Here is a 21,253-nt window from a genome sequence, read left to right on the forward strand (position 1 = left end):
AGAACTGTTAAACAGATAAACTCACTGCACACACACAGTCTTGTTTCTTTTCAGGAGATACACAAGAGCAGTATCTGGTTAAGTGACTTGCCCAGAGTTACATAGCTGCAGGTTGTGGGAATTAAACCCAGGACTCCTTCAAATTTTCTACATATTATTTTTTCCCTAAACGCTTTATCATTTTTCTGACATTTTTTTAACTATCTTTATCCTAATTTTGTTCTTTTAGAGATAGGCACCTCACCACTGGACACAGTGTTCCATGTGATGTTACATCAGTGAGCTATAATATGACCTCAGTAACATACTAACATATCCTCCCAATAGCTCTGAACACAGTAGCAGCAGCAGATTTCCGGGAAGCTGAGACACAGCAAAAACATTTTGGAATCTAAGCACCATTACCATGATTACATTTGTTGATCAAGAGCCATCCAAGGATCTAGGTAATGCAACTTATCCTCCAAACCATGAAATAATAAAAAAACATGAATGAAGTCAGTAAACACTTTCAGGTCTTGAAGTTTCATCTCACAGCAGAATTTAGAAAATATGTCTGAAAATTCATGTGGTGTATCTGTCTCCAGTTATATTAACTGCATTTTCTTCAATATTATATAATAATTAGACTTCTCCAACAGTGATTTTCACAAAAGTCTCCATGGAAATACTGATCAGTAACTCGGGTGCAGTGGATATGTATCTAACAATGGACAGTTGAGAAAGGGAAATCTCTGCTTAAAATGTATTCCCATCACTTAGGAATAACTGTATGCGTTTGCTTGTGTGTGAGGATTGATTAGCACTGTCACTACAAAATTGTGCGTGTGTGTGTGTGTGTGTGTGTGTGTGTGTGTGTGTGTGTGTGTGTGTGTGTGTGCATACACACGTGTAGCTTGAAAAGAACTGGTGTGTATATATGCATGTGTAATTTAAACAGACTGTGCTATCCTGTTTTTGTGTGTGTGTGTGTGTGTGTGTGTGTGTGTGTGTGTGTGTGTGTGTGTGTGTGTGTGTGTGTGTGTGTGTGTGCACTTGGGTGTATATAACCTACATTTATTTTGTGCATGTGCATGCATGTGTGTCTGTCATTTAAGATGTATATGTATGCGCACATATGTGTCTATGTATGAGATTTCTTTTCTGCTACTATGTAACACACACTCCGCCTTCTGGTACTGTAGGTGGGACGTCTGATTTGGAATTTGCTTTGACAGAGCAGCCAGAGGTCAGCAGCAGCAGCAACAGCAGTCGAGGGGAGGGAGCAGCTGCAAAGGGAACAGCATGTTCTGCCAAAGGGAAACGGCATGTAAACAGTACTCAATGTCCAGCCCCTCAGCAGCAGCAGCGGGACACCCTGTTCTGCTATGTAAGCCTGGGTTAAGACTTTCATTCCTTAACCAGAGGTCCAGTCCCACCCAACACACAAGCACACAGACGCATTCATGCACGCCTGGTTATTTCCCAAGTTCCTTTAAATCCAGTACTCTTTAGTATTAAAGCAATCAGCTTTTCCTTTTCATTCTCAGGCCTGTTGCTTCAGATCTGATGAATGGAGATTCTAAAACTAGGCCAGCAATGACAAATCAGAGTATCTCTTCTGCTGCCAAGTAAAACAGAGTTAACTATTAAAGATTCTGGTATGCCTTTTGAAAAGGCTTTTGTTCATCTTGAATTGCTGATTAAAATTCCTTAAGGAGTGGAACATAAGAACTAAGAATAAAGGGTAGTTTCCAATTAAAATAAATCATTTGCTTGGCACAGCTTGTAGGCAAAAACACTGTTATTTGAATGCTGCTGAAGGACACCGGTCTGTAGGATAACTCTGCACAGCATTTGAGGCATACTGCACTGTATGTTATGTAGGTTGGGGAAGTAGAGAACAGGAAATGTCCTTCTTTTCTACTGTTGCACAGTTCATAACATGAGGGGATTCCCTGCCAAGGGTACCCCAACATCCGGCCAGTATACCAAAGCCTTTTACCACTTGTAAGTATATGGGACGTTGCACATATGCTCTCTGCATACATTGCACATAAATGTGACATCTGCACATGGTATCCTTTCAGAACTTCTGTGCCACCAGTCTGGATGCCAGCTTTGATCGTCGGTCTGCTCGCCTGAGTTGTTTGCTGTTGTATCAGGCCTTTTCAGATAAGTGACCCATTGGGGGGGGTTTCTCCTTCTTTTTTCCTACTGTGTTTGTAAGTTTTTTTCATGTCATCTAAGAAAGACAAATGCCAGTGTGGGAGACAGATTCCACATAAGGATAGTCACAAACAGTGCTTATTTTACTTAGGGCCTAACCACAAGCATAAAACGTGTTTCCATTTGCCAGGCCCTTCTGCCTAAGACTTTGCATAACCGTCTGTCCTTGCTAGTTATTTATCTAGAAAACCAACTTCTGAAATGCTTAGTGAAAGACGCTATGGAGGATATGTCTAGGTCTTCTGCCAAGTTAATTCTGAAGAGAAAGGCCAAACACCCTAGGTCTGGTTCTTCAGCTGTGCCTCCTACATCAGACGTCTCTCTCTCTAGGCCAGTGAAGGCTCAGAGATCCGTCCAGTTCTTGGTTCGTATTCTTCAGTTGAAACTGGTTCAGAGGTCACCATGGATCCGAAGACAGGCAAGTCCTTGGAGGCTCTGCAGACATCTGCTTTGGATGTTCAGAGGGAACAGAGACTCCTGATTTCAGAAGCCCCTAAGGGGATACCTCAATTACTAGTTAGCGAGGAAGTCCCAACTACAATTGTGGAGTGTAGGCCTACGTCAGGCCCTTCCACTTTTCATAAGGTGGATGTGCACATTAAAAAGAAGCAAAAGAACAAGCATTCTACTTCACCCACAAAGTGAATGGTAAAGTTTTGCCCAAGGCCTATTTAATGCCCTTATGGTCCTAAGCCTCCTTCTGGTGTCTCTGTCCCTACTCTGCCTTGGACATCTTTTCCACAAAAGAGAATTAGGGAACATGATTATTTTGGGGAAGAAATTTCTTCAGATAATGAATCATTAGCGTACTCTCTCCAGATTCCTTCTCCTATGGAGTATGCTTCTCCAGAAGAAGAGTCTAATGGTACTGATTCTCCCACAGAAGACATTACTTTCCAAAATATGGGAGTTTTTCAAATGGGATAGTTCCCAGGTTAGTGATGTGCAGAGGAGATACTATGACCTATTGCATATGGAGTCCCCTTCTCCTTCTGCTGTTCCTCCAGTTTTGCCTTCTTTATTGGATGAATTCATTTCAGCATCCCAAACTTCTGATTCTCAGCCTCCAGCCCTTAAGACCACTCTTACAAAGTGCCAGAGGATAGCAAATTTATTTTTAGGTGCCCATCTGCTGATCCTTGTGTGGTCTCTGTGGCTTTGGATAAACCTTCCAGATTACTTCTATCTACTTCACTTCTCCCTTCTGATAAGGAAATCAGGACTATGGAAAGGCTGCAGAAGAAGGTCTATACTTCTGCTGCCCTAGCTTTCCATATATTAATTATCAGATTCACATGACCAGCTATGCTTTGGCTCTTCTTTCACAGGCCACTCAAGTTATTTCTGATCTTTCTGATTCAGAAGAAAAAAAAACTAATGCCTTGTCCTTATTAGAAGCTTCTTTTCAGGTAGCAAGACATCGTTATGTGTAGTTATGATGCAGCAGAATCATCTTCTAGGGCAGCTGCATCAGGCTCTGTTTTGAGAAGGTATTCCTGATTAAGACTTCAGCCATTGCCAGACGGTATTAAAGCTCAGTTACTGGATGCTCCTCTGGATAATAAAGATTTGTTTGGTTCTGCTGTTACTGATTTACGTTTTTCAGGTGAAAGGTAAGGCGCTAAAGATTTTGAAACACATTTTTGTCTCATCTGTATCTAAATTTCACAGAAATGATCCCTCCAAGATTGCTTTTGTGCAAAAACAAGTTTGCACTCCTCCATCTAAGACTAAAACGGGTGGTAGGAGGCCTCCTCCATCTAAGACTAAAACGGGTGGTAGGAGGCCTCCTGCCCAGAAGCAGCCCTTTCTTGACAAGCCATGTAATCTGTGACTACCACTCTCACTACAGCCTTATTCCTGTTTCCCTTCATTGTTCTCTGTCTCTTCCAGTTTGGGAAATTACTCAGGACATGTGGGTTCTTTCCATTATTCAAAATGCTTACTTCATGGTCTGAAAATCTCTTCCTCCCTTCATGGGCATTCTTCAGCCTCCTTGGGAACATCTCCATTTATTTTCAGAGGTCCTTCAGGACTTGTTGAATCAGGGAACAATTCAGGAGGTTCCAACCACCCACAGAGGAAGAGGGTTTTATTCCAAAATGTTTCTAGTGTCCAGAAAGGATGGTCCCTGGAGACCAATTCGGGACCTCTCACACCTCAACACCTTCTTGAAGGTTCCTTCTTTCCATATGCTGTCTCTTCAGAATTTATTTCCTCTTATTCTTTGTCAGGCTTTTATGGCATTGCTGGATATCAAGGATGCCTACCTTCAAATTTCTATTCATCCGCTTTGCATGAAAGTTTTATTTTTCTCTTTTGCTTTCTTGCATTTTCAGTTCTCTGCTTTTCCCTTTGGCCTTTCTACTGCCCCAAGGGTATTTGCCAAATGCCTAGCAGCTGTAATTGCTTTCTGCAGGCATGAAGGCATAGGTTCATAGGTAGGTACTAGGCTATCTGCCCAAAGGCATTTATAAGCCTAGCCAGAATGTGTTGGCTTTCGCCACCCCCTTTGATTAGTTCCCTGTGCCTCTGTCCAGTAGAGTCACTGAAGTGATCCCCTGGGTATACTTTTTTCCCATCCACTCATCAAGGTTTCTCTTGAAGAGTGTTAGCGAGGAGCTCTGCCTAATGTAGATTGGAATCTTGTTCCAAAGCATGGGAAGTCTCTGGGACAGGAATCTATCCCTCCAGCACATCCTATTTATTGTTGTGGTGAGGTTTAGATCCATAGAGCATGTGGCTCGAGGGGATATGGTTTTCTTTAGGTGGAGCATGACCATTAATTCTGGGTTGGACATGGCCTTGTATGTCAGGCAGAGATCACCTCTGAATAGGCGGTATGCAACCGAGTACAGCTGGAGTTTCTTCAGTCGAGCTGCATAGGGCATCTGTTTGAGGCCAGTGATCCTCTTGGTGAGGTACTTCTGTGGTCTTTCCAGCTGTTACAGGTGTCTTGTAAGGTACATCCCAAATGGGGCATTGTACTCTATGATAGGTATGATGAGTGATGAGTAGAGGGGCACAATGACCTCTTTTGATCTGGATGCAAACCCTTTTGTGATTAGGTGGGCCACATAGAAGGATTGTCTAACCACTTTGGCAATGGGATTATCAAAGGAGAGATTACTATCTACTTGGGTCCCCAGATCCCTTATTACATTTTCTGTATTTAGGGGACTACCATCTATGTGGTAGTTTGTGGGTACTTTTGTTTTTTCCAAAGGGGACGACTATGCACTTTTTGGCATTTAGCTTGAGGCCATGATTTTGACACAAGGTATCCGTCTCAGTGAGACCCTTTTGGAGGATGTCTGTGTCAGCCAGAGAGTCAATTATAGCCCCTAGTTTGCAGTCATCTGTGAACTTGGTCAGCCATAGTCCTCCTGTGCTTGCCTGTACCTCTGAGAAGTATATGCCGAACAGGAAGGGTCCTAGGACTGAGCCCTGGGAAATGCCACTTGTAATCGATTTAGAGTCAGACCTAGCTCCCGCAACTCTCAACATGTAGGTTCTGTCCATGAGCCAGTTGGCAACTCATCTTGTGACATAGGGGTTTATGTTCAGGCTGGTGAGCTTGTCTATAATACCAGAATGGGGAATGTTGTTGAAGGCCTTTGCGAGGTCTAGGTAGGCTGTGTGTACCACCTTTCCCTCATCTATAGTCTTGGTAACTGTCTCAAAGAAGTCCACCAGGTTTAGGAGGCATTATCTGCCCTTAACAAAGCCGAACTGGATAGGGTCCAGTGTTTGGAGGTACCCAATGTCTCTGTTAATGAGTTCCATGATGATGTGCTCCATAGCCTTGCAGACCAAGCTAGTCAGGCTTATAGGGTGATAGTTCCCAGGGTCTTTTGTGGCTCCACCTTTGTGGAGCGAAATGACCGTTGGTGTGTGCCACTCTATGGGTACGTAGCCTGTGGAGAGGCTGAGTTTGAATAGTGTGTTTAGGTGAGGGGTTAGTTCATCTTTGAGCTCATGTAGGATGCAGCCTGGGACACCGTCTGGTGCCATTGATGCTGTGTTTTTGGCCTTGGAGAGGGTTGTTTTAACCTGAGTGTTTTGAATGTCCAAGTTTTCCTTTACTTATACGATCTTCTGCATCAGACATCTTCCACAGAGATCTTGCTGCAGAACCTATACTTCACCATTTCCCTTCTGCAAAGCCTTGGGTTCACCACAAATTTCACAATGTCGTCCCTCACCCCTTCTCATGATCATGTTTTCCTGGGGTGCAGGATACATTCAGACCTTATGCTGGCCTTTCTCCCTCCTCCAAAGGCTCTGTCCCTTATTTCTTTCTTCCAATGTCTTTTCCCTCCAACCTCTGTCACAACCAGGGAGGTACTCAGACTTCTGGTTTTCATGGCATCCACTTGCATGACAGATGTCTGAGCTTCAAGTCCTTATGGCTTCTCCTCCTTTTTTGGTTTTCCATAAGGGCAGAGTGTCCTTGCATACTAATCCTTAATTTATGCCCACTGTTGTGAATAAGTTGTAACTTAATCAATTCATTCATTTTCCCATTTGTCTTTTCTCCACAATCTCCTAGTGAGCAGGTACTACACACCTTGCATGTGCTTAGACAACTCAGATTTTATTTGGATAAAACTGAGGCTATCAGTAAATCTGATCAGCATTTTGTTTCTTTTCATGCCAGGTCCTTGAGATTGCCCGTTTCCAAGCAAACTATTTCCTCTTGGATTTCTAAGGCTATTTCTTTTTGTTATATTTCTCATGATAAGAGGCTTCCTTTTTTCTGTTAAGGCTCATTCTGCTAGTACTGTGGCTTCTTCTGGTGCTTTCTTCATGGGTTTGGGCACTAATTCCATTCTCAAAGCAGCTACCTGGACTTCTGTACATAACTTCACCAAACACTATAAGTTGGGCAGAATCTCCAGAGCTATAGCTAGTTTTTCTAGGGTCATTCATAAATGCGTTTTAGAGGGTTCTACTGCCCCTTCCTTCTCCCAAGTTTCATCGTGAGCTTTGGTACTCTCCATCATGTTATCGATACTGCAACAGTACAATAAATGGTTATAGTGTAGTTGTGCAAAATCTTACCATAACAATAGATGTCCTTCTCTTCACTGTTGCAGTATTCTATCCCTCCCTCCCTCCTAACCCCCTGGGTATTGCTTTTTCTTATGGATATATGATTCACCTCCTTGTTTCCTTAGACTGGCGTTCTTTCTGGGGTATTCAGTTCTGAGGATAGTACATGCGGACATTGCATTATACCCTATGTATGCAGGAAGCATATGTGCGATGTCCCATGTACTTGTAAGTAGTAAAAGGCTTTGGAAAACTGGCCGGACATTGGGAAGGCCTTAGCAGGGAAAGTAGAAAAGGAGATTAGTAATGGAGAAGTTAAAGAAATAGAAACTGAGGTTATGGAGTACCTGCAAAGTGAAGGATTCAGTGTAGAAAATCTAATTCAGAAAACACCACAACAGGATAGAGCAATGGGCATCAAAATTAAGGGGAAGCAATTGGTCAGGTGCCATATGAAGATATTTTAGAACCTTCCACAGGGAACCAGATTAAACATTCACTTGAGGCTGGACAGCAAGAGAAGGAGCAGGAAACTGTGGAAACTCTGACACAGTCAGTGTTTAGGAGTGATAAGCCAGTGAGTTCCCATGTGACAGAGCAACGGATGGCACAGGATGAAATTGAAGAGAATGTGTCATGGGAAGATGCTATAGAACTTTCTATACAATGCCCACAGGAAGTGGAAATCAAAAAATGTGGCCTTGGTTTACAAGAAAATGAGCTAAGAGAAGAGTTGCTTGATTTATTACAGACAGATAGACATATTAAGATCAATGAAAGAAATAGACTGCAGAAGGTCAATAAAACCCGAAAAGTCAGAAGTTTGATAAAACAAAGGAACATTGTAATTAGGACTGTCCACAAAGATCCATGTGATATACAGAAAAAAACAGGATATATTACTGTGCAGCCAAATTAATAACAGGCAAAATTCTACCACACGAACACAGGGTAGTAAGGGAGAAGAAGGTGTTCATAGGCTACTGACCCTAGGGCCTATAAGCCTAGCCAAATGGTACCCTGGCTTTTGCCAACCAAGAAAATTATTTTCCTGAGCCCCTGTTAAGCCACAGAAGTGATCCCTGGAGTGAATTTCCTATCTCCCATTCAATCATCAAGATTTTTCTTGAAGAGTGCTAATGAGGAGCTTTGTTTGATATAGATAGGTAGTTTGTTCCAGAGTATGGGAAGTCTCTGGGACAGGAATCTATCCCTCCAGCATGTTCTGTTTATTGTGGTGACAAAGTTTAGGTCATGGGCAAGGCAGGAAAAACAATGCTCCTACTTACGAGTGAACCTACAAGCTACCCTAAAAATTATATACTAATAACTTGCCTTCCGACAACGTATAAACTATACACTGGAATTGATGCTGACAGAGTTTAGAGTCATTTAGAAGAAAACTCAATTATGAAAATAGAACAAAAGGGCAATAAAAGAAAGTCAAATGGAATAAAGGATCATTTGTTGTTAAATAAAGTCATAGTGGAAAAGTGTAAACAGGGGAAGAATCTAAGTACAGCATGGACTGACTATAAAAAAGCATTTGATAGTATCCCACATTCATGAGTAAAAGAGTAGTTAAAAATGTATAAGATACACCCTACACTGATTGACTACATTACAGTGACCACGAAACAGTGGCAGACCACTTTGCAATTAAGCCATGATAAAGGAAAAATTATTATCCCAGGGATAAAAATTCAAAGGGGGATATTCTAGTGTGACTCCCTGTCACCGCTGCAATTCTGTCTTGCCCTTAACCCCATTAAGCTGTCTACTTAACAGCTTAGACCATGGCTATAATTTGGCTCCTAGAAAACTACAAAGTGTAAAGACTTCTCATCTTTTCTTTGTAGATAATTTAAAATTGTATAGCTCATCAGATGAGGAATTGAAAGCACAACTGCAAGTTGTCAAAACTTTTTCAGATGATATAAGAATGTCATTTGGCCTTGATAAATGTGCAAAAGCAACCTTTAATGCAGGAAAGCTGCAGCACCAAAAAACATTAGTTTGGGACAAGAATGTGATATAAAAGAACTTGAGCAAGAGGGAGTATATAAATATTTGGGAAATGATGAAGGATCAACAATAAAACATGAACAAATGCAAATAAAACTTAGAAAGGAATAGTTTAGAAGACTTTAATCCTGAAAACAGCCTTGACATCTTGGAACAAAATTCAAGCTATAAACCGATTTGCTCTTTTTGTCCTAACTTACAGTTTTGGAGTGATTGACTGGCCTCAAAATGTGTTGGATAGATGAAAACAAGAAGGATGCTTCATGCTCACCAAATGATTTATAAAAATCAGCGCATACCAAGATTGTATATTCCCTGCTCCGAACGAGGGATAGGTCTCTTTGAAATTGATTACATGTATAGATCTGCGATCATGGGACTGCACATATATCTGCTGACCTCACAAGACCCAAACATAATGAAAGTTTTGAAACATGAATTCTCTGCTTAATCTAGCAGAAGCATATAGGCATCAAGCAGGAGTGTAAATCAAACCAGAATTAGATAAAAATCAGGCAGCAACTGAATGTGCCAAAAAACAAAAGAAATAATATAAGGTGAAGGATTAGATGAGAGGGCAAGAAATGTGAAAAAATGCATAAATATAGCTGCAAGTGGAGAAAACTACTGGAAGAACTCCGTATTGACCAGGATTGAATGCAGGAACGGTTAGGGAGAGGCAAATTCAAACCAGAAGGTGAAAAGTTAATATTGGTGGCCCAAGATAGTGGGTTACGTACACATTGGTTTATAAAGTCCAGTGAACATGTGGGAGAAACAGACAAATGTAGGTTTTGTAAAACAGAACTAGAAACAGTTGTACACCTTGATGCTGGTTGTGACATACTAATGGCAGAAAGACTGTATAATGAAAGACATAATAATGTCGCACTTGGGATTGTGCAAATATTATAATATTGAAGTAGTTGAAAAACACTGGAAACATCAGCCACAAAGCATTGTAGAAAATGATGAAGTCTACATCACATGGGACCGCCCATTACCAACACTACAAAAGATAGATGTGAGAAAACCAGATATAGTGGTCCATGAAAAGAAGACAAAAGTAGCATTGATCATTGAAATTGCTACACCCAGTGACTTGCATACAGAGAGAGAGAGAGAGAGACACACAAAGTTATAAAATATCAAGATTTGCAGCCAGAAACAAGAGCAATATGGAGGAAGCATACCCAGACAGTTCCAATAATAGTAGGAGCAACAGGTCTTCTAAAAGGAATCTACAATTGTATTTAGATATATTACCAGTGCATGTAACTCCATACCAATTACAGAAGGACTCATTACTGGGCACATTGCAGGTGTTGCAAAGAGCACTTCCAGCTAACATCAAAGATTGAAACAATAGTAATTTCATGAACTTTAATTATACTTTGACTTAGGAATGGGATCCATTCCTGACATGGTATTAGAAACCCAAACATTTTGAAGAAATTAAAAAAGGGAATTCCCTTATGTTATGAATTCTGTAACAGTGAAGAGAAGGACATCTATCTCTATGGTAAGATTTTACACAATTATATTTTACATGTATTAGGACTGCATATGCTACAGCAGCAGAGATAATACTCTGTGTACTTTACCATACTAGAAGTAGTGAATATAGTAAAAGAGATAAAAGAACTGGAAGTATGATATTTAGAAAAGGGTAGAAGCAAATTACATAGAAAAAATGGGAATTGTGGGAACAATACATGCAGAATAAGGTTTTGGAGGAGGAATGAGGTTTAAGGGAAGGCAGGAATTAAATGAGCCATATAGTGTTTGACTGACAAAGACTGTACTGAAGATTATACGTAATGAATACTATTTGCAACTGAAAATATGTCAATATGGTTTATTTTCATTTATATAAATGTATGGTTGCCTATGTCATAAATGATAATTCAATAAAGATGTTCCTTATTTAAAAAAAAATAATTAATTAAGAAGCTCAAACAAGCAAGGAAAGCATAAAGTAGTAATATTGTTTATTATTTTATTTTATAGTTTATGTTAGAGAATGCAGTTTAATCTAACAATGATGGCCTACCTAGATGTACTGCATTAGTCCAGTCAGATTATGAGTTATTCATTGTCACACTGTCTTACATAGCTTACATTTAGGGGATCAGTTCAAAAGAAAGTCATATGGTTCAGAAAACAGAGTACACATTAGGCCTAAATAGCATTGCAACAAATACAACCAGATGAATGTAAGAAGGCCATGGAAGACCGAACAGGTAAAGTGAAACCTTCTTGTTGAGCATCTGTCTCTGGTGAGAGTTAGAATAAATGTTACACTCACATCTGCAGGATGTACCTCAAAAAGGATATAGCCAGAATGAAGTTTGCAGAATTCTGTAGGTAAAATGACTCAGATGTTGGAGAAGCCCCATCCAACATCCAACTCCAGAATAATTACAAGGAGAACACAGTAACAAAGACAGGCATGGGCAGATTCTGGCCATGAAACAACGGGATGTTCATTCTTGAGTTTTTAAAACGTGTATGGAAATGATAGTTTACAGACTAGCAAATACTGGAATGTACTACCAAAATAAGCAGTATTAAAAATTAGGATATTTTAAGCATGGTCTGGATAGTCAAAGAACTATCACTCTAGGGGTAAAGAGGACAGCAGGAGTTATGCAGGCAGGCAAAATCAACTCAAAGGACTATGTAGACCAAGGGGCTGATCCCCATTCTTGCAGGCATAAGGACACTTACTACAGAAATCAGAATACTTTTGTCAACAGTGTTCATTTTATATTGAGCAAGTGTCTCTGACTGATATGATGCTGGTCACATGAAGAGGCACCAGAAATGTTATGTTGTGACGTACCCTGAAATATGTGGGAATCTTTTTGTTACTCATGCAATCTCTAATACAGTGAACTGCAAACTGTAATATTCTTCTAAAAAAAAATGCAAGATTTCTGTGGCGTGTGGTCATGGGTTGTTAAAACTGGGGAGGAAATGAAACTGATGAAGAGGTGGGAAAAAATAAGAAAAGCTCAATGACAAAAAAAAGAGAAGAAAGTGAGAACCTCAGCTGGTAATAACACAGAATGCATAGGCTTAAGTGATTTACCTAATGCTAATTTGTAAAGAGACTTAAAATGAATGTGATTTACATTTCTCTGAGACTTGCATTTACAATGATTCATGTTCTTTTATGTTTCTTTGTGTAACGATCTAATAAGTATCATTAGGCAAAGGCTGCTTTCTGAAACAAGGTACTGACTTTGATGCACAGCAGAGCAAGAAACAATAGTGCAGAAAGTATGTAAGATATAAATCATTTAATTCAATCCACCTTCCAACTGAATGAAAATACACGATTTTCAATTCCTTGTTAAAAAAATACTCATGTAATTTCTGGAAATTATGCTCTACTAAATGTACTGCTGAGTAGGTCCTTTATACCTTCTCAGTCAACCAGGTGCTCTAACAGAGCTGGGTCACGCCATTACAACAGTAGTCTGCTTGCAAATGTCTCCATATCACTGGATGGCTGCCATATATTGATTCAATGTATGCCTTCAGTGAGACAGTCCACCATCCCAAAAGCTGAAGGCCCTAATTAGAGCCATTCACTTATTAAAAACAAAACTGTACCACATATCTGAGGCAAATATAGATTGGCAAGGCAATCCCCAGTACTGTCTGAAACATTTTTCCCTATTTTTAGGGCACAGAACTTGTTGGTCTTATGTATTGCCTGTCAGTGACTTGCACTGCTTTTCTGAATGAAAGATAGGAGCAGGTGGTAGTTCATCACAATCCAGGCCTGCTTTGTTTTAATGCCATTACCATGGGCAGAATGAAGCAATAGAGATACTGTTGAAACACATTTATATGGACAGGTACTTCCTCGACTGTGAATGTATATCTGTGCACGTGTGCTGGCCAGAACAAAGGTGCAGGCACCTACAACCTGAGGCCTACCATGCCTCAAAGGGAGAAGATAGCTAACCTATGTACAACCAGTACCATCACCCCCATTCTATCTCACCTTCCAGCATCTTGGTTGATAATCAAACCCAGGTCACTGACAATGCAAACAGATAATTGCTTATGGACCTCTGAACTGAAGCTTTTCCTCCATACTTGCTTCTTATCCCCAAAGTGTGCAACGTATACAGTCCAATACATGCTGCAGTGACAGCTTTAGCCATTGGGCACATTTTGTATACTATCATCATCTTTTTTCACCTTCTCAAAAAGCAAATGAATCCTGCACCCTCCCCGATGTATGGGTAATGTTCCTGTGTATGTTTTATTCTTATCCCCTAACTTTCCAGGTGTGTGCGTGTGTGCGTGTGTGCATGTGTGCGTGTGTGTGTGTGTGTGTGTGTGTGTGTGTGTGTGTGTGTGTGTGTGTGTGTGTGTGTGTGTGTGTGTGTGTGTGTGTCTGCAGAATTACTACACTTTGCTGTACAACACTTACATACTGGTATTTTGTTTTTTTTTTGTTTTTTTTTTGAGCATGTACTAATCCTGTAAAAACCCAGGCTGTGCTGTACATTATTGTTTATATGGCTGCTGTTAAAGGCCTTGATTTATATACTAATATTAGTACAGTACAGTCTGACACATGATGCCAGCATTCTCTTTCACAGCTAAATAAAGAAGCAAAGATCTAGGACAAGGGTGACAGAGTCACTACTCTGAGGTCATCGGTTTAAGGCATGACACTGGAAAGCAGAATAAGATCTGCCAACATTTCTGTATGAGGTAAATACCACTAGGAAAAAAATAAATGCATCCACAAGGGAAAAAATTAAACTGAGAGAAGGTTGAGCAATTGTCCAAGATTTCTTTCTACAGCACTGCATAAAGAAAGAGTGTTAACATCTATTTACAAATGGTCCATATATTTGGCAGGGGCACGATTGTTTTTCATAAATGCACCTGTTGCCCTTTTTGAGGTGGTGTTGTAACTGACCTATAAAGACAAGTTGAAAAGCTCGGATGTAGCAGAGTGAAAACTTCCACATAGGTGGTAATCCATTAAGTATGGAAGAGGTAATCAGGGACCTAGGGACCCAAGTCGACAGTAACCTCTCATTTGACACTCACATTGCCAAGGTGGTTAGGAAGACCTTCTATATTGCCCACCTTATCATGAAGGGATTCACATCTAGATCGAGAGGTCATTGTGCCCCTGTACTCTTCTCTTATCAGGCCCATGATTGAGTACAATGCTCCATTTGGGATGTATCTTACCCGACACCTGCAGCAGTTAGAAAGACCCCAAACGTTCCTCACCAAGAGGATAAAGGGTCTCAAACATATGCCATATGCTGCCCGGCTGAAGAAACTCCAGCTCTATTCAGTCGCATACCGCCTACTCAGAGGTGATCTATGCCTGATGTACAAGGCCATGTCCAATCCAGAATTAATGGACATGCTCCACCTCAGAAAATCCAAATCCATCAGAGCCATGAGAGCAAGAGATTTGAACCTCAACACAGAAATAAATAGGACGTGCTGGAGGGACAGATTCATAACCCAGAGGCTCCCTACATTCTGGAACAGAATCCCAGTCCATGTTAGGCAGAGCCCCTCACTAACTCTCTTCAAGAGAAATCTTGACGAGTGGATGGGAGATCGTAGGTTTACCCCGGGGGTCATCTCTGTGTCACTACTAGACAGAGGCACAGTAAACTAAACCCTAAATGGGCATAGTATTCTCATCCCAAGGGGTGGCGAAAGCCACACACACTCTGGCTAGGCTTATAAATGCCCTAGGGCAGATAGCCTAGTATGAACCTATGAACCTATGTCTGCTGTGACTGCATACCTCCTGTTGCTGCATAGACTATTAGATATACAGTGCACACTTGTGGAGATAACCATGAAAAACTATATGCTCTAAGATAAACTCCCTCCCAGATCAGAGTACTCACCAGGCTAGGTAAGGGCACCTGTGTTGTATGGACATAACTCACAATAATGCTCCATACATGTTCACTGTATTTCATGTCATGCACACCCTTCCTAACTGCAGGTGACAGACTGGGTGCTGCCAAAAGGACACCACATTTCAGGTCTATTAATGTTAAAGTCCTTAACACAAACACACACACACACACACACACACACACACACACACACACACATACACACACACACACACACAGACACATGCACTCAGGGAGGGTGTGCATGCCATTATATGCATTGAGCTTTATTTATGCCTACAGTCAATACTTTTCATTTGAGCTTTATTTGCTCCCACATTAAATTCTCCTCTGCTGTGCTTTACTTAGTCCTACAGTCAATAATTTTCACATAAACTTTATTTACAACCATAGTCCATACTTCTCACCTTAGCTTTATTTACACCCACAGTCAGTATTTCTCTCTTGGGCTCTATTACCTCCCACAATCAGTACTTCTCTAGTAAGCTTTATTTAATCCCATAGTCAATCCATATCACTTGAGCTTTATTTGCTCCCACATTCAATACTTCTCTCCTTAGCTTTACTTACTCCTACAGTCAGTACTATTCACATAAACATTATTTACAACCACAGTCAATACTTATCACCTCTGCTTTATTACAACCACATTCAGTATTTGTCTCCTGGGCTTTATTACCTTCCACAGTCAGTATGTCTCTAGAAACCTTTATTTGCTCCCACAGTCAATACTTTTCACTTGAGCTTTATTTACTCCCACAGTGGCAAGAGATGTCAGGAATGAATATATAAATGAGCACAAAGAGGATATGCCTGACTTGACGGATGAGTTAGAACATTATTAGAACATAATAAAAGCATGCTTTGTGACTCGGCCTCCATACCTGGTAAATATAGTACTGACTCACTGTCTATAAAAGAACATTTGAATGATCCAGCCACTCTCACTGTAGCTGCCTTTCTTTTCCTGTAGCCGATCTCATTCTCTCCTGCCTCTGTTCTAAGCCTTCTTGAACCCCTCTAATGATTCACACTGCGCTACCACCTCAGGTGATATTTTCCATAGTCCTATCATCTAGTGCCCCTAGCAGTATATTCCAAAGGCTGTCTAGAACTGTCCCCAAGTACTAGATATGCCTCCTCTTCAATTCCTTTCCAAATTCAGACCTGCCATTCGCTCCTTACAATACAATACAAACAAATCACACGCCTTCTTTTGGTGTGCACTTGCTGCTTTTCACTCCTCAGGCTAGCAGCTCTGTATGGAATGCTATCTACTAGTCAAATCCTCCCTTCCATTCTATGGTCCTAAAACAATTAATGCAATAATGCAGCCTTATCAATTCCCCCATTCAGTGTGCAGGTGATCTCAGGTGGTCTGGAAACCACTCCCCATGGTATTCACCCCAGAATCATGTAGATCAACAACATTGCTTTTCATACCGCATAGCTTCTTTTAGTGTAATGGTTGTTATGACCCTCAGATAATTTCCCTTTTCTTTTACTCGGGGTTACTCCAGCATGCAGTTTAACTTAATAATGGTTATGAACCTAACATAATTTTCTTTTCTTCTACTTAAGACTACTGTACCATGCACATATGTGTTCCATGAAGTATATGCACCAAGGAGCATATCCTTGCAATTTTTTTTGTTGCAAAACATCACACATCTTTTCCATCTTCCAGTTATGCAAGCTGACAAAGGTGTCTCTGAAGACTGTGTCCTCCATCAGTGACCATCACATTCTTGTTGTCATCAGCATACATGATGATATTTCCCTCCAACCCCAATGTAATAACTGAAGCATATGTACTGAGCATGAGTGGTCCCAGCATCACACCCTGTGATACTTTCACAGCTTTCTTTTTTACTCCTGTCCTTTATTCTCAAGTGTCATCCTCTGCTTTGACTTAATCAGATAGTTGCTTTCACGCATCACCATTTCAATCCCTCCTAATCTCCTGCGATGAGCAATGTCAGAAGCACTGCTCAAGTTCAGATGTCACAGCTTTTGCCACTTCACTACCTCAGTGGTGGCCACTCACAGAACAATATCAAGCTGAATTGGTAAGACCTCTGCAGGTTGACAGCATTAACAAAGCCACTGGTATTTAAGTCATTCACCAGTTAAACCTGAAAATATTTTCCATAACATTCCCTGGGCTGGAAGTGAGACTAACAGGTCTGTAATTGTATCGCCTTTTATTATAACAGCAACACAACATTCTTAATGCAAAATACATCAAGGAAAGAAACACAACGGATTAGTGCTTTTATTATATCCACCTTTGCGCAGAGGAGCTCCCTTTACCACCCTCCAGTACTGTATTTCCTTTGGTGAATATACATTTTTTGCAAATGGTTTACTATACACCAGAGATGCATCTTGCACAGTGTCTGCACCTTATTTCCTCAGTTCTCTGGTGATCCTTCTCTACTTCTTTTACCATCAAACAATATTTTGTAGGCCTCATGGACAGTATGGATATAGTAAGCAAAAACAGATTTAGTGAATAGTAATATATTTACTTTGATTCCTATCCAGGTCTCTGGCCTGTGAATTACTTCCCTTCTTGAACATTGTTTATTTATGTGCAGTTGTGTATTCCCATTTCATGTGTAAATATGCAGGCTTGGCTGTGTATAAATACTAATTGTGGCAAACATGAACAAACACCAAAACTAATTAAAACACAAAACATATACCAATGCAAGGCACCAGACACTGTGTGATTTTAGCGCTGTCATGCTTTTTAACGTTTTAGAACTTCTTCAGAAATAATGTGAAAAAAATCTGTGAAAATATAAAATGTCTGCTTAAAATCATGTGATCCAAAGTCTCCAATAAACTATATTACTAGTTACAATGTATCAGCAAGATCATCTCTTAAAGATACAAGCTACTAAATTCATCTTTAAAGATGGAAACTTCAATTAAGACGGATTAAAATCTTGTTAACGTATTTGACATAGAAACTATAAAACTACAATCTAAGTGCTTGCAAAAAGCATTTAATATTAATGGACTAATTTAGCCCAGGGATAAAATCAGCCTTGAATTTAATTTGCCATAATGACTCACAGCACTCAAGAAGAATCTTAAAATCTCCAGTAAACATGTCAGCTCATACAGAGTCTGTTCTAGAAAATGTAAATGCTTTTAAAATCTGTACATCAAATTGCATGCTTTGCTAAAGCTTTATTAAAGTCTTTTTTCTTTTAGCAAGTATGTGTTCATAGACTCTTCTATTCAATGATTTGATAGTCTTCCTGATATAAAAACAATCACAAGAATCTCATAAAGCTGCAAACACCACATACTTAGATGTGCAATTCAATCTTGCCTTTGTTAATACAACCTGGTTACAGTGTTTGAAAGATACTGATGAAGAGTTACGGAGAAATCTACACTGTTTACAGTACCTACAATTGAAGGTGCCAAATCTATAGTTAATCTTGGAACTAGGATACGTCCTGAAAACTCATGAAACACCACTGCTTTGAAGTTGTAATCGATTGCACAGGCAGCTGCTGCAACACGTTTTGTCTTGTTGATACATTTAGTATGCCTGGGTGTTGTATTAAAACTGTCAAATCATGTTTCCCTTCTATATTGTAATCCAACATTAATTTGGTATGTATTAACTACATAGCCATTAATGCTTGGAATTTGTAAATACTTAACTCCTTTTCACAGGTTCCTTACCTTATGTTAAGCACATGAGAAATTATGGTGAATTCCATTCCAAAGGCTATCCCATACATCTGCTTCTTCTACACAAATGGTATTCAACATACCTTTAAATATATGCAGCAGGTAAATGCATGTTATTCTAAGACACCTAAACTCCTGGAGGTGGGTTAGGTAGACTACACCAGAAAAACCTGGAGCACATACATTCTGCTAACTGCTAACAATAGGTCACCCTCAGCCTATCAGGAACTGAAGCTTGTGACCTGTGCAGATGACATAAGTTAAGGCCTTCCCCAAGCCCCTGACCTCATACAGCAGGGATTGTTGGTTCACATATCATAAAAGTGACTAGTACAACTTTCCTGAGTTGATACGCAACAGAATTCTGAATCTTACCCCCAAGCATCTCATGGATGAGGATAATATCTGGGTTCCCTTTCCCCTCATATCCGAGAACAGATAAACCATTCCCCTTCTGTTCCTTGTAGAAGCAATCAGCACCCCCCAATGCCCTCCTCCTCCTCTTTTAGGTTCATAAGTGTTTACTAGGCTAATGACCACAAGGTCCTTTTTAAGCCTAGCCATGCATCCCAAATCTTTGACAAGTTCTAATACCCTTGATAAGTGCAATCAGGGGCCTGGGAGATGAACCATTTACAGGCTGCCTGTGTCCATTAGAGACATACAGTAGGCGCCAAATTAGCATCCAGTATGTCAGCAACTGGTTTCCTCTACAAGATGTCACCCCAATCATACTGTAATAAATAAGAATTCCCAGACTTCCTCTCCACCTTGCTGTGATCCTAGTACCTCACCAATCACACTGTGAGTGGATACCTTGGTATCTTCCTAATGACATTTTAAGCAATGACAAATCTCCTGCCCACCAAATAACCATACCATGACAGCAATTAGGTCACATACTTTATGGTGGAGATCATCAAAGTATCCTACCCAGTCTTTAACCTTTCCATCTGATATGTCAATACCTGGTTTGGCCACCAACCTTAGCTGACCCACACATTCCACTGACTTAGGGCCTCCAAGTATTTACCAGTATTATGATAATGAAATGTATAATGTTTGTGTTGATTAACTGTACCTCTCTTGCATAGTATAGAGCGGCCACTTCAGCATATCATGACGCCATCCTATGTTACTCCACATGTAACCCCTCTATCCCATCCTCCGCAGTCTACCCTGCCACATTCCACCAAGCTGTTATGGTTAAGGAACCATGCTTCACACTGGCAGTAATCACACACTCCCAGGTAATAGGATTACACAAAGACTATTTCTATACCCTCCTCTACTACTTGGGCTTTCCATGATATCTGTACACCTTTTCTTTTCCCTTAGTTTTCCTGTGCCAAAGCAGTTTATTGTCATCAGTAAAAGCTAGATTTTATTTGCTATTAAGTTTCAATTAATTTCTACTAACTAGAGATGGTCATCGTACCCAACAATGTATCTGGGCCAGTGGAGTTCAGATTTCCCAAATTCAAGTGCCTGAAATGTAAAAGTTTCTACAAGTAAAAATATTATTCTGGAAGAATGCAGTTTCAGTTACACTGTTATTATGTCCTGCAGACCACACTGTACTTTTGTAGTGGAATAGTAGTTTGATTGCCCTTCCCCCCAACTGAGTCAATTTCCTTCTACCTGATAATCCATTGTTAATCATAATGATGACCATGGGTTTATTCTAGTTAAACAAGGAGAAAGGTTGATATAATATCTACACTCTGAAATCAGCTATATCGTATTGGGAACATACTGTGAAATGTGTTGGGTTTAGTCTGAACAGATATGGCTGGGATTCAATAAAATACATGTTCATTTTTAAATTCAGATCACAGATGGTTGCCTCATGCTACCCTTTTTAACTTTAAGGCACGTACTTCTTTAACTCTGAATACTAATTTTGTTTGTAATGGAAGCAATGATTAGTCAGTTTGCATATTTTGTAGTCTGGGCAGTGTCCAACAGCTAGGTTTCAGCAAAAATAGTTTGTATTCCCTATGGCGGCAGTTATGTTACTAAGGCTAGTGTGGGTCAGATGTTCATCCACCCACTACTGGCACACAGCCAGTAATGAAAACACTGCTTGATTCTGCAGATTTTAATTTGTCCATAGGCTTCTTAATTTCCTTCTTTTATATAAGTAATTTATTCTACTTCCTTCCTGATAATGAGATAAGCCCTTGAAAAGACTGTGGCATAATCTGGTGGCACAACACTGCCTTCATCTTACCTTGCAGATGTCAGGATGACCAACTTCTCTTTTTATAACTTTTTCAATTAGGTAGTAAATATCCCATGTCATCTCCTGGAAATAA

Source organism: Protopterus annectens, chromosome 15.part0, assembly GCF_019279795.1.
Source record: "Protopterus annectens isolate FY-2018-M chromosome 15.part0, PAN1.0, whole genome shotgun sequence".
In the NCBI taxonomy this organism is placed as follows: Eukaryota; Metazoa; Chordata; order Ceratodontiformes; family Protopteridae; genus Protopterus; species Protopterus annectens.